Source organism: Callospermophilus lateralis, chromosome X, assembly GCF_048772815.1.
Source record: "Callospermophilus lateralis isolate mCalLat2 chromosome X, mCalLat2.hap1, whole genome shotgun sequence".
In the NCBI taxonomy this organism is placed as follows: domain Eukaryota; kingdom Metazoa; phylum Chordata; class Mammalia; order Rodentia; family Sciuridae; genus Callospermophilus; species Callospermophilus lateralis.
Genome location: NC_135325.1, coordinates 126,137,421 through 126,152,286, shown reverse-complemented (window position 1 = coordinate 126,152,286; position 14,866 = coordinate 126,137,421). Strand labels below are relative to the sequence as shown.

Here is a 14,866-nt window from a genome sequence, read left to right as displayed (position 1 = left end):
GTGCTTTAAAAAAATGCTAGTAGTATTGGTAAATTTGTCGTTGACATCGGTTGTCCTATGAAGATTTATCACTTGACTTTACACTGTATTAAAATGATCGCTGATCAAAATAAGATTTGTGTCCGACCTATTTTATCTAGCATCTTTACCTAGTACAGCACCGTAAAGTAAGTTAGATTACCATCATGCCTTTTACATGCTGCTTGTCTCAGTACTTGATTGAATGAGTATTATAGCTTTTCCCAGAACCACCACAATTTATCTTCCCCAACTGATCTTTCATTGGTCATTTCTCTAAGACTGTAAGTCTCTGAAACTCGACTTTCTTTTGTTTTCTACTTGGGCCACTTTTTCAGGAAGGGAACAAAATCCCAAGAGGATGGTTCAATGCCTCAGCTGTGGGTTACAGAGTCAGGAAACTAGGGGAAACATACACTTTATATATATATATATATATATATATATATATACACATACATGCTGGAGATAGAACCCAGGGCAATTTATCACTGAGCTACAACCCCGGTCCATTTTGCCAATTTTTAAAATTTTGAGACAGGGTCTCACTAACATTCTGATACTGCCCTCAAACTTGTCCTCCTGCCTCAGCCTCTCGAGTTGCAAGGATTACCGGCATGTGCCACCATGCCCAGCTACATGTTCTTTTTTTCTGGCACAGCAATGCCATCTGCATTTTCGTTGGCAAGAGACATTGCTGCATCGCTTCTTGATGACATCGTTTCTTTTCTTTTTTTTCACAAATGTAAAATCATGAATATAGCAGAATAAGGAATTGCCATTCTCCTTATATTGTTGCAAGAAATACTGGGAATAAATTGGGAAGACGATAAACAACAATACATTGGGAAGACGATAAACGACAACTGGAGTGCAGGCAAAGTTTCTGCTGCCTTAGAAATACCTTTATTTGTGTTAAATAAAAGCTTCAAGTATTTGTTCAAGTAGGACAATCATTTGTATCCAACCGATGTAAGAATAACACATCTCTGTTAATGACTCTAGTGATGAAACATAAAACATGCAGTCTCTAACATTACTGCAGTTTCTGAGAACAAATGAGTCATTTTGGCACTCTTCATGGGGCAACAAAATTAAATTGGTTTACTAATTGTCCACAGTCATACAATAAGACCTCTGAAGGTGGTCTGGACCATATTTACCTCAGAGCCCTCGATGATGGCTTGCTGTTGTCTTTCTCACACCCTTGATCGTCCTTCCTTCCTGCCTGCCTGCCTTTCTTCCTTTTCCCTCTTTTCTCTGTTCCTTTCTTTCCTTCTTCATTCTTTTTGTTTGGTTGTAGAACTGTTGTGTATTGATTAAAATACAATGCAAGGATTTTCTGGGTGACATCCCTGAACATGGAATAGTAGAGAACTCCAGGGCTCAAGTTCTCCACCAAAGCAAGGAATGAGCAGGCAAAAACTGTCAGTATCAACTTTTACAGAGGGCTGGAATCTAGGCAACGATGTATAATCACCAGGGAAAGACTTGGAGAGGAAAGAAGGTGGTTCTGGTGATGTAGCTCGGTGGTAGTGGGATTGCCTAGCATGTGCCGTGGCTCTGGGTTCCATCCCCAGCACCAAAAAGGAAGAAAAAGAAAAGAAAAGAAAATGGAAGAAAGAAGGTGCTGGCTGGCAGCTAAGGGAAACCTGCCGCATCTTTCATTGCCCACCTAGCATCCCCAACACCCAGATCAGCAGTGGCGTGAGGAATGCAGCCAGCATACCTGGCCAATGTAAGCAGTCCCAACAGCAGGAATGTGGACTTTCTTCCCAAAGGACTGTGGTTTCTGTTTCGACCTGTTGGATAGTTGGCTGCCTGAAGGGACAGCAAGAGGGCAGTCATCTGCTTTGCCTGGTTCTTGGAGCTCCCCAGGCCAGGAACCAGGAGACGGCTTGACTACAAAGAGGCATGAGGGAACATTGAGGGTGATGAAAACGTTCTGTATCTCAATTGTGGTGGTGGTGGTTAAAATTCACAGAACAGCACGCTGGAAAGAGGTGAAATTTATGGTCTGTAAGCTGTGCCTCAATAAACCATTTGACAAAAAAATACAATTAAACGGAACAAAAGGAGTACGATGGTAAAGGGATACCTGTGAAGCAGGACTGGGATTCCAGCTCAGGGCAAAGGGATGTCCCAGGACATTACCTGTGCATTCAGTGCACCTAGAAAGAACCAGCCCAACAGAGAATGGAGGACAAGAGAGATGGTTTAAAATGCTAACCTTTACAGGACTACAGAAACTAAGCCAAAGGGAGAGACAAAGCAGTTTTCTCCTTTGGGGGTGGAAAATCCCTGAGAAATGGATAGAATCTACTAGAACCACAATGAGAGAGTGAAGGGAAGCAGAGTGGATAGTGTAGTGAAAGAGATCATTCTCACCCGTTCATCAATACTTAATGTCTGTAAGGCATGCAGTGGGGTGAGGGAGAGAGGGATGGAGGGAGAGAAGGAGGGTTGATGGCCAGGGCCCAACAGATACCCAGAGTTCGGGACATGAAAGTCTGAGCCACAGAGTCTAGACAGGTGGAGCTTTCCAGGGCAGAGGACCAGAGCGAAGGGAACTGCAGAGGGAGAGAACCCTACATCCCCAGTGTGTCCCATTCGAGTATTCAGCAGACCACAGGGGAGCACAAGCACGTGAGGAAACTACCTGAGGCCTGGGAAAGGCTCTGCCCCTCAAGAGGATGCAAGTAACTGCACAGCACTCAGGGAGGAAAGAGACCAGCAGCTTTCCCCACCCACCAGGTGGGGAAGGTCACATTGTCAGGGAGGCATCAGGCAGGGCACTCACGAGGGCCATGCCCTGTCAGCGCAGAAATATGTCTCCTACACTGAGCTGCCCTGGTCTCATGTCCTTCGTCCTCAAAGCAAGACCCAGAAGGATCAAACCTTTTCCAAGTCACTCTAACAGCATCCCAGCACACAGCTCAGGGCTCTGTCTAGGAATACAGAAATACCCAGCGGTCCAGGAAGAAGGTGGAACGGGACGTCTGATACCAGGGATACAAAGCAGCAGGAAAATGCAACTCAGAGAGAGGAGAGAAACCAATGAGTGAAAGGCATCCAGATTAGAAAGGAAGGTAAAGAAAAAACAAAAAACCTTGCCTTCGTTTGCACTCATGATCATCTATGCATGAAACCTGAGACCATTTACAAAAGAGCTACTTAATTAGTGAGCTTGGCGTGTTTGCAGGACACAATATGTTTTAGAGACAGCTACTATAAGGACAGATGCAAATTAAATATAAGAGGTTTGGGGGGTGGGGGGCTAGGGACACAGCTCAGTTGGTACAGTGCTTGCTTTGCATGCACAGGGCCCTGGGTTTGATCCCCAGCACCACAAAAATAAAATAACAGGTTTAATTCTCACTGTTGGAGAGACTCCTCCTTCCTCCCCCTTTGTTAAAGCATTGACTTAGGTACAAAAGAAAGAGCCTCTTGCCAGCTTTATGACCCAGGAAGTGTGTTCAAGGACCTAGGAACCATCTGGTCTCTATGAAAAGTAAACAGGTGGGATGATATTTCCCCCACTTCCCATTTCCTGTGAGAGAAAGGGAGCGTGGGGTGGGGGGAGAGGAAATACTAGAAGTCTTACTTCAGTGGGCTTCTTGCTCCAAGTGTGAAAACGAGATCCTGTCATAAGAATGTGAGAAGTTTACTTATTTTTCCCTTGGATAAAGACAGTTATATTAGTCTGCTCAGGCAGCCATAACAAAGTTCTACAGACCAGTGGGCTGAAACAACAGAAATTTATTTTCTCACAGTTGTGAAGTCCATGATGAAGGTGATGGTAAATTCAGTTTCTGGCAAGGGCTCTCCTCCTGGCTTGTAGTTGGCCACCTTCTGGCTATGTGCTCACTTGGTCTTTCCCCAGCATACGTGCCCTAAATGGGCACCAGAGCCCTCGCCTTTTCTTAGAAGGCCATGTTGGATCAGAGCCCCACACTTGGGACCTCGTTTAACCTTAATTACTCCCCTAGAGGCCCCATTTCCACATACAGCCACACTGGTGATTGGTTAGGACTTCAACACATGAATCTGGGGGAACGCACAGTCAGTCCCTAACAGCAATAAATTAATACATACGGTCGCCCTGAATGCCATGCTAATTTAGTATGTACTGTGTGTGAGAGATGGCACGGGCAAGTCATCCTTCCCAATGACTAGTTATTGTCCACCCCCCACCCCACCGAGCAAGGATGGAATGAGTTAGATCTGCTTGGCTACATGAGAGGGTGATGCCTTTCTGCCCCTTTGCAGTCTCAATGGATTGGCTTTAATGTGCATCACATTCTGGTGCACTGCTTATTCAATAATGAAATCATTTTCTACCTTTGTGTGGATGGTCTCTGCCTGGGCTGGCAGACAATTTTCTTTCTAATTGTATTTTCCCAATGCTACAGCCCTCTCACCCTGAAAACACTCAACTCATTGCCCTGACACTTTTTTTTCTTTGTTGATCTGAAACAGGCATAGTAAGGCATTAAATTTTTGTTCTAGTGTTTCTAGTCTGCTTGCTCTTGTGGTGCAAACTAAGTAATTAAAAAAAAAAAAATCCTAGCAAGAACTAGATCCAGCAGTGACAAGAGATGTGAGGAAGCCACCATTGTGGTGGAAGGGCACAATTCCTGGAGGTCAGAACAATTTTGTATGAACATACTCCAGAGCCTGAAATAAGTAGAAAAGTAATGAAAGTAATGCATTGTCATGTATTCCTTGTTACACAATCCACCATTCACTCAGGGGCATGTGTATAGGAATCCCTAGCAATCCTCATTCAAGATGAGGTGAGGAGGGCTGGGGATGTGGCTCAAGCGGTAGCGCGCTCGCCTGGCATGCGTGGGGACCTGGGTTCCATCCTCAGCACCACATAAAAATAAAATCAAGATGTTGTGTTCGCTGAGAACTAAAAAATAAATATTGAAAAATTCTCTCTCTCTCTCTCTTTAAAAAAAAAACAAAGATGAGGTGAGGAGATCAAGCGCAATTTAAATGCTCAATGATCACATTGCTGTGTATTTTTTTTTTTTTTGCATTAACATGGTTTTGAATGGTTTTTAAAAACTTGGAAGCTAAATGGAAAAAAAACTAATATTAAACTTGCAAGCAAAAGAGTTTATGTTTCTGTGGCTGCTATCCATTTCATGTATAACTACGACTTTAAAGTACAAATACGCCAGGTTCGGTGGCACTAGCCTGTAATCCCAGCAAGTTGGGAGGCTGAGGCAGGAAGATTGCAAGTTGGAGACCAATGTCAGCAACTTGGCGAGACTCTGTCTCCAAACAAAAGAAAAACAGGGCTGTGGATGTTGCTCCTTGTTTGAGCGCCGCTGGGTTCTATTCTCAGTCCCCCCAACCTCAAAAAGAGAGTAAGGACAAACATATTTCCAACTCCTGACGGTATAGTTGATGCCCAATCGACTTTCACCTTCCGTTTCTAAAGCATCTTCGATTATCTTATATTTGACTATCTGAATCTCAGAATTGCTCCCCCAAGGCAAGGACAAGGGTGAGAAAAGCCGGACAAGCAATAGGTGAAAAGACATTCAAGCACACAACAGTAGTTCAGTTTTATTTCCAGCATTAACAAACATTTATGCACCCTAGCGCCAGTCCAGAGAAACAAACCGCTCCCCCATCCCCACCAATACACGGGTGACCACCGCAGGAATCAGTGCCCTAGGGCTGGAAGAGAACTCAGGGTGAGAACTCAACCTCCTTTTCCTGGTTGAGGCTTCAGGAAATAGGGGGGCACAAAGCGCTGCATGGCCTGCACCACCATGGAAAGCTGGTTGAGCAAGGAGGCGACGGATATCTGCAGGAGGCTGGAGTTTTCAGCAGTCAATCGGCTAACAGTAAGGGGAAAAGAAAATCACATCCAAGATGCCAACTTCTCTCCCTTAGTCCCCGCCCCGCCCCGCCGGGCCATGCAGCTAATCCTTCAATATCTCACCTAGAGCGCCCCCTGCACCGCGGCCCTCCTCTGACCAACCCTTGGGTGTCTCCATGCGTCTCACAGAGTGCCCCCTCAGGGCGAGACGGGTCAGCCACCTGCTGCCGCCTGCTCCCGCTCAGCCAGGCCCCTTGTGAACTTACATAACCAGGTCACTGCCGATCACGGTGAATTCCCTGTGAACCGCCCCTCCGAGGGCCTCGATGCCCGGGGCCAGGTACCTGCGGGCAATCTCCGCATCCATGAAGGACAGGAAAGGCACCGTGAGGCCGCTGGTGGAGAACCAGTTAAGGCAACTTGGAGACGCGGACCACCCACGACCCTTTCCGCCGACTCCAGCCCACGGCATAGCCCCCATCCGTCAGGCTGGTCCCCTAAGTCCGCTTCCTCTAGCCGCCTCGGTTCCTCACTCGTCCTTCGGCCCCGAGGATGTTCCTCCCCGCCAGACCCCAAAACTCTCTCTGCCCATCCCAGGCCACTCCCAGCCTGGCCCTCAGCCCTGCCCCGACCCTCGGGAAGGATACAATTCCAGCGGTTGGTTTCCCACGCCCTCTGCAGAAGCTTCTGCACCCCGCCCTGAACCGAGCAACGCCCCGTCGACCTGGGGCGCTTCCCTGGCAGCAGCACCCTCTGTTCCTCCACCTTCCCACATCCCGGGGTTTCCAGAGCGCCCAGGGCCACTGGACCCACTGGCACTGCCCTCTGTCCCATCACGACACCCGCCATCGCCACCATCTGGGGCCTGCATGGCTGCTCCACGTGCCCCCTCAGAGCACACCTCGCACACAACCTCCACTTCACGCTGTGCTGAAGGAATGAGGTACCCACACGAAGTCCCACCCCTTCCCCCACACGAAGTCCCACCCCTTCCCCCACACGAAGTCCCACCCCTTCCCCCACGCGAAGTCCCACCCCTTCCCCCACAATGCACCCCGTGAGGCCCACTGCGCCTGCGCCCGAAGGCCCCCATGTGCTGAGGCACCAGCCGTGTGGTGGGTTTCGACCAAACCTGCCCTGCTGCCCCTGGGCCCTTGGGCGGCCCCGTCGGCCCGCTCCCTCACAAGGCCCCGCCCCTTGGCTGTAGGCACCTCAGGCCCTCCCAGAGGACCCACGCATGCAGGCCCCTAATGAGGCTGCCTGTGACCGCCTCAGTTCCCGCCATTTTAAGGGGTCGCGAGGCTCTACTTTGGCCAGTGTGGACCACCACTCATATTACCGCCTGCCCTGAATTCCCCTGTCCTGGGCATGAGGCCTACACTGCTGAGGGCCCCCACCCCCAGTCTCGAGTGAGAGCCTGGAGCGCCTGTGGACCATACAGAGAACTGGGGGAAGCAGGGTCTGGGGTGGAACTTGGGTCTCTCCTCAGCAGCGGCAACGACAGAGCAGGCACAGGCAACCACGCTGGGGACAGGACCTAGGACCTGTTAGACACCCTTGGCTCTCGGGCTGAGAGGACAGTGTCTGGACAAGACGGATCGTGACAGGAGAAGCTGCTGGTGGCCAGTTCTCCCAGGCCAGATGGCCAGCCTGAGGACATCAGTCCGGGTGATGCAGATGTGGCGAGCCATTGCAAGTTCATCGCCCTCAGGGAGGACTAATGACCATGGTCATGTTACAGCCCTTTCAGTGTGGAGGTAGTGTTTCTCCATCAGTCTGTCAATGCCACGCACCCTCGTAACATATACAATAGATGAATACAATCTCCAGAGCAAAGAAGACACTACAGTGTAGTAAAATGACATTTTTATAGCTTTAAAAAAATGTAGCATATGCAACTAACATCCGAGAGATGCCCACAGTTAACAACCTCCTCCCCCAAAATGGGGCATTATAACAACCAGCCCTCAGGAGCCCAGAGGAGCTAAGCCATGGCTCACCAGTGTCCTACTCCCACCTCTCTACATGGCCCTTTCATTAACTGCTTCTCGGCTGCGTATGTTAGATTAGAATGTGCCGTCTGTTCCATGCTGTGCTCTGCATACTGCTGCAAGGGTAGATGCAGGCATCCGGCAGCTACATGGGGACGCCTGCGTGTATCAGTCGGCATGCATCTGCAGGTAACATAAGCCTCACTGGCCAGCTTTTGCACAGGGACTTTAACACAGGGATCCAGTTGCTGACGAAATCATTTGAGGAGCCAGAACCATGGCATGTAGGCCAAGACTCTGACAATGACTCCAAAAATACCACAGAATGACCTGCCTGGGGAGCCAGAACCCGTACCACAAGAGGATGGTAGCGAGATCAGGAACCTGCAGACCCTACCATTGCTTCCGGGAATACACCCCCCCACACACACACACGCCCCGCTATCGTCCAAGTACTGTATCAGGAAGGTTCCTCTCTCTCTAACTGCGAGTCCCACAGCCACTCTGCACCTGCTACATCTGAACAGCATGTAAGAAAGGAGGCCTTAGATCCCGTCCTGAGTTAGTAAACGTCTAGCAATGGGCCCTTGTGAGGTGGGGAGGAGCCCTGATTTCTGGCGCTTGCCGGAAACCACGTCCTGCATGCACTCTCAGCTTGGCCAACTTCAAGCTATAATAGGAGCTCACTGGGGGCACAGGTGACAAAAGATGGTCCCCATGGGCTGCCTGTCACTAGCAGATAGGGGCTGGCTCCGACACACCACTGCTGGCACCAGCCTTACCCCACAGTAGGAATCTCTGCTAACGCTGCCGTGGAAATGTGAATCCTTGCGCGTTGCAGAGAGAGAAGAGGTAGCACCGTAGGGGTCAGCTAGGGATTTTTATGAACCATTTCCACAGAGCTGTTAAAGCAGAGGGTCCTGGAGGTCGTTATTTTCAGAGTCTTGTTGGAGTATAAGCTCGAGGTGTCAGCCGGAGTGGATCGTGTGTGGTTGTCATGGGCACGGGAAGCCATGCTGCACTGAAAGTCCATGGGACTGGAAATTGAAGGTTCGTCACTGTGGCGGTTTTCCTGGGCAAGCCTCGTGAGCAGTGAGCAGTGATGAGGTCGGGGTGCCACCATGTTCAGTCTCAGCAGGGAGTGGGAAGTGGGGGGTGTTCCTCCTTTTGTGGGTCTTAGGTGAGGGGGTTACGACTGGTAAGGTTGATAAGCTACCACGTCTGGTGTTCCTGATATGATTTGGGGTGTCCACGTATCCAGGTGCACCTTGATTCAGTTTGGCAACTTGCCACGTATAGGTTGTTTATCAGTTTGTGCCTCATGGTTGCGCTGGGCAGATGGTGGTGGTTTACTTGTACGAGCGAGGGCCAGACTCATTCTGCCTTATACTCAAAATGGAGTAACTCATGGCATACCACTGCTTTAAAAAATGGAGCAACTCAGGTTTAGACACAGCCTGAAAACGGCTGTTCTATACATTGTGGAGTCACTCCGAGCGGGACATAGCCTGCTCTCCACACAGCTTAAGCTCCAAATGGCTCACTCAAGCCCTATGTAGACTGAAAAATGTTCCTCTCAAGGTCGAGAACCTCAACTGGTGCAGATAAAATCCTTGGTGTGCACCCTGGTGGGACTACCAACAATGGCCCATCGACCATTTCCATTGAACTCATTTTCCTCACCTATGAAGCAAGTTTTAAGTAGCCACAGTTGCAACAGGAAGGAAAAGGGCAACTGCCCTGGGATTTAATATCTCCAGGCAGCTGCAGGACCTTTCTTGTGGTTCCAAGTACAGGTCCGGCAAGTTGGGACAGTGTGTCAGTCCTGAGCCCTTTCCTTGTCACCGTGGTTCACTTTATGCTTTGACTGTATCCCTTGCTGTTCTAAAACTCACAATTTTTCTTTAACTCTTCCCAATCTTGTCCTCCATGACCTGGTCCTCTGTGACTGGGTCCTCCGTGACCTTCTCCTCCATGACCTCCTCCTCCATGACCTTCTCCCTGATCCTCTCCTCCCTAATGTCTGCTTTCTAATCTCAGGGAAACGGAATTCCTCTGAATCACCTCTTTAAAAACTCCCTGCCCCCCCCCTCCCCGCCCTTGGGCAGAATCACCGTCTGTGAGAGAGGAGTCCCTGTGTTTCTCTGTTGCTGGCAAAGCAATCAAACTTGTTTTTCCTTTTTGTCAAAACAGTGCCCCCATTATTGGGTTGGTGTAGGGGACAAGGTCCCAGCTTTTGGTAACAATACCTCCCGGGAGGGAAAAGGCTAGGCTCCACACGCTCGCTGCTCCAGAATTATCTGGCATTAAATTGGGAGGGAAATTGGTTTTATTCAGAACAGGCTCTGAAGGAAGCTGGAAGAAGCCTGTTTGTTTCAAAGTTTGCAAAGGTGCGGGACCAAAGGTCTTTGAAAGTGGAGTTGAGGACGAGAAGGACTTTGTGAAGGCAGGTAAGGGAGGGAGGGTCTTGATGACAGGGGAGAGCCAGGTCATTATCTTCTGAGGCAAGGTGTGGGTGGAAGTCCTTGGTAAGCTCGGCACTCATGAAGGAAAGGGAAGGAGCAAAGAGTTCTCTGAGCAGTGAATGGGGTGTGATAACTTCATGAGCCAAGAGGGAAGAGATGGTGAGAAGAGATGGGGGAGGGAAGGTCTTTGTGAGGGAAGGTGAGGGAAGTCAGTATTTTTCAAGAGGAGGGGAGGGACATTAGTGCTTTGCTAGAGGAAGTATGGTCTGAGAGAAGGCCTTTCTGAGGGCAGTTGGCGGAATGAAGGATTTAGTGAGGTGAAGTGAGGGGTGGAAGGACATTTTGAGGGGAGGTAAGGGATATCACTGCTTTGTGGCTGGAATGGAGGAGGGAAATCTTTTGTGAGGAGAGCAGTGACAGGGAAGGCTTTTGTCAGGGGAGGTGGTTCAGGGAAGAGATGTTTGAAGGAAGCTCAGGAGGAAGCCTAGGAGATGGGGAGGGAAGGGAAAGAAGGACTCTGCGACCAGGGAAGTGACATAGGAATTTGGGGAGAAAGGGAGAGTTGTTGAGTCTCAGAGGAAGTCACCCAAGAACCATGAAAACACAGGAAACACCCATGAGCCACTGAAAGGCAAAAGCACTGGTGAACAGTTGCAACTCCTGAGGAACACAAAGGGTAGGGAAAACTAGTTGGGAACTGCAGAACTCTAACCCAGCACCACCACCTCTATTCCAGCCCCTACAAACTGTCGTCCTCTAAATGTTAACACACCACACCAACAGGCAGCTCACTTTCCCTCTGGGGACGGTCCACATCCAAATATTCCTTGCTTTACCCCCAAGGCATCTCTCTCTTGAGATTGCCCCCATCCTCCCCTGAACATGTACCTACTTTTCTAAATAAGGCTGAAATTCTTTTCCATCAGGTATGCCAAGAACCCCACTGGTCCTGCGTCAAGTCTCCCCTTCTCTCCGGGAACTCCCCAGACCCTTCTTTGGGGACATCTCTCCTCCTGTGACAGGAGGATCTGTTGGGGATATAGAGGCAAGGCAGCCATTAGTGTCAGAAGGCAATACCTTTGTGAGAGGAAGTGAGTGACAGAAGGTCTCAGCAAAGGGAAGCGAGGGGTATTAGTGCCTTATGAAGGGAGATGAGTTTGTGAAGGCCTCACAGAGGAGTCGTGATGGAGGGAAATTATCATGGTGCCCGGTGAAGGCAGATGAGACAGGGAAGACTTTAGCAAGGGAAGGAAAACTTTTGTGAGCTGGCAGAGGTAACCAAAAGACAAGCTTGTTTCCTGGTCAACCGGTTCGGGGCAGGGGCAACAAGCCAAAAAATGACTTTTGATGTACTACAGTCCCCTCAGGGATGGCTGTCAAACCCAGCTGTGACAGGAAACCGTCCTCCTGACGGACAGAGTTTTAGGTGTTGCACCTGCTCATATACCGTGTATGGAAAGAGAAGTGTCTGGAACTTAGAATACACCGTAACTCAGGAGCAGGGGTAAATGGCCTGGCTTTTTAGCCAGGAACCTGGAAATTTAGGTTCTGCAGGTCAAGGAGCTCTGGTTCACAGAGGGGCACACTTCCAACATGGTGCACAGGAAGCGTCTCACTGAGCATGAAGTGCCGACGGCCATCTGCTCCCTTTGGATACCACATGCCTAGACACCAGCAGGCAAGGAAAGGAGTCGTGATGCCGTTGTGAGATGCAGACTGTCATACAATATTGGCTACAGGGAATGGCCTTGTCCTAGATCCCCTGGTGCCAATCTGGGAAATTGATCTATTTCTACAGAACTGCCCATTTCATCTGCATTCAAGGTAGTTTTGCAATTTCAACATTCAGTTTCCGTCCCTCCTCTCCTGCGTGATTGTATCTGCTTTTTGTTAAATCAACTGATCCTAATCAGACACCCATTTCATTGTGCCCAGAGATGCACTGGGCCAGCAACTCCCACAGGGCCTAGCAGGCACTCGTGGCCTCTGCTCTGGGACATCTGCAGGATCAGCCGAGACATCTGAAGCAGGTGGAAGCCAAATCATCCGAGGGTCCTTCCCTCACAGGTCTTCTGTCTGTGTGCGGGAGACTCCAAGGCAGGCCCTGTGCACCAGAGATGCCCTCAAGTCCTCTCCACTGTGGCGGCAGCCCCAGGGCAACCCAACTTCTTACAGGCAACTCAGTGCTCCCAGAGCCCGTGTTCCAGGGAACAATCGAGAAGCTTCACTGCTATCATGTCAAGCAGCATCGACCCCGCTGTCCTCCAGCAGTGGAAGCAGTACCAGACCTGCTCACATTCAAGGGGGCAGGGTAGGGGAGGGACACAGACCCCATGTCTCAAAAGGAGGCTGTCAAGGCCAAGGTGTAGAACACATGAGATGGACCCTCATCCTGTCCATCCTGGAAAGACACTCGGCCACACAGTTATCATTATCATATGCACGTGTTTAGAGGGGCGTGAATGTCATTTCATCTAGGACTGTCCTTTGCAAAGTCAACAAGTCCAGGGCATGGCTTGGACACGGGGAAGACAGCCATATTCAGCCCAGGAGTACAGAAGGGGCACCTGTACTTTCCTCCACTTGGCTCACAAGCCTAGTGTTTGGGCCATGAGGTCAGAGCCCATGTGTCTATTGCTGCCCAGGGACAGGAGCACCTCATTGTGCCTGTTGTTCTTGAGAAGTGAAAGGAACCTCTTGGGCTCCATCCAAACAGTTCCTACCCCTGGGGGCTGCAGAAGGGGAACCTTTCTCTGAGCCTCCGTTTGCCTACCTCTGGCGACCACACAGGGCCCTAAGTCAGTACATATACAAATTCAAGGGACAGGCAGGGCTCCAGACGGGTGGTGAGGGACGTGGGACATACAGAATGCCCGGGAATTACATCCCCAGGGCCAGGAACACCAAAGTCAATCTGGGAGTGCTGGTTCATTGAGCTGGTTCATCTGAAGGTGGAAGACAGCAGAAATGTGGGACACAGCCAGACGCTTGGGAGATGGGTCGTGAGAGAGGGATAGTCCCCTCCCAGTGAAGGGGAGGAAAAGATAAGGCATCCTGGCTCAGAAGCAGAAGTTGATGTCACCAAAACCAGACATTGCTTCAACTGAAGAGGCCCCCTCAGGGCCCCCTTCATGTCCTTATTCCTTAGGCTGTATATGAAGGGGTTGAGCATGGGAGCCACCACTGCATATAGGACTGTGGCCACGGAATCCTCAACTGTGTAAGACGAGGAAGGCCGCAGATAAATCCCAAACAGGGTCCCCTAGAACAAGGACACCACCACAAGGTGAGAACTACAAGTGGAAAAAGCTTTCATCTTGCTCTGAGAAGAATGCAGTCTTAGGATGGCTGAGAAAATGCGCATGTAGGAAAGAGAAATCAGGAGGAAGGGGGTCACAAAAAGAAGGCTCCCCAGGGTATAAACAACCAACTCATTGACATGGATATCTGAGCAGGAGAGCTTTAGCAATGCATAGAGTTCACAGAAAATGTGTTGAATTCTGACACTTGCACAGAATGACAGTGTATCCATAAGCAGGGTGTGGACCAAGGGATACATGTTTGTGACAATCAGAGCCACAGACAAGGAGGTGACACAGAATTTGGGGCTCATGGTTGCGACATAGTGAAGAGGGTGACTATATGGCTACGAATCGGTCATAGGCCATCATTGCCAAGAGGACATTGTCCAGTTCTAGAAATAAAATCAGAAAATACATCTGAGTGAGGCACCCAACCTAAGGGATGGACTGGCTCTGAGTCTGGATGTTTAGCAGCATCTTTGGTACAGTGAAAGAGGTGAAGCAGATGTCCACACAGGATAGACTGGCTATAAAGAAGTACATGGGCGTGTGGAGGGTGGGGGTAGAGCCGATAGCCAGGATGATGAGCAGGTTCCCCACCACCGCGACCAGGTACATGGATAGGAACAGGCTGAAGAGGAGGGGCTGATGTCCAGGCACCTCTGACAGTCCCAGGAGGAGGAATTCTGAGACGATGGTTACATTACTTCTCACCATGGCTTCCAGTTTCTACAAATTCACATTGGAAATACATCCGTCAACACGACCAGAGGCAGTTTGGGAAAGCATGCACGACACCCATGTCACTGATGGAAATCATACTTTGTGATGCTTATGGAAGGATCTCCAGCCTGGGGTAGTCAGCACAAGAGAGTATGGGGACCCTACAGGCCACCAAGTGTCTTGAGGGTGCTGCTGAGGGCTGAGGTTCTCCGTGGGACTGACCTTAGTCAACCCGGCTCCTGCTTCCTGGGGAGGAAAGATCCAGGCAGAGAAGATAAAAAGAACTGAAGGAAAGTTGGGGTTTTTTGGGGGGAGGGAATGGGTAGAGGCAACTGTGTAAGACTTGTCTCAGTGGGAACTCTCAAAAAGGACCAAGGCTGACCTCCATGAACCATTTTGCTTGTCCATGTAGAGGTGTGAGAGATGACGATTAAGTTAAAATTGTGTGCGTGTGTGTGTGTGTGTGTGTGTGCGCGCGCGCGTGTGTGTGAGAGACAGAGAGAGAGTGTGTGCTCAAACACGGGCACA

At 49.9% G+C, this 14,866-nt stretch overlaps 1 pseudogene; it reads right to left on the bottom strand.

The window, feature by feature from the left end:
• Positions 1-13,124: 13,124 nt before the first annotated feature.
• LOC143639269 (olfactory receptor 1D2-like) lies at positions 13,125-14,420 on the bottom strand (annotated as a pseudogene).
• Between the last annotated feature and the right edge of the window lie 446 nt (positions 14,421-14,866).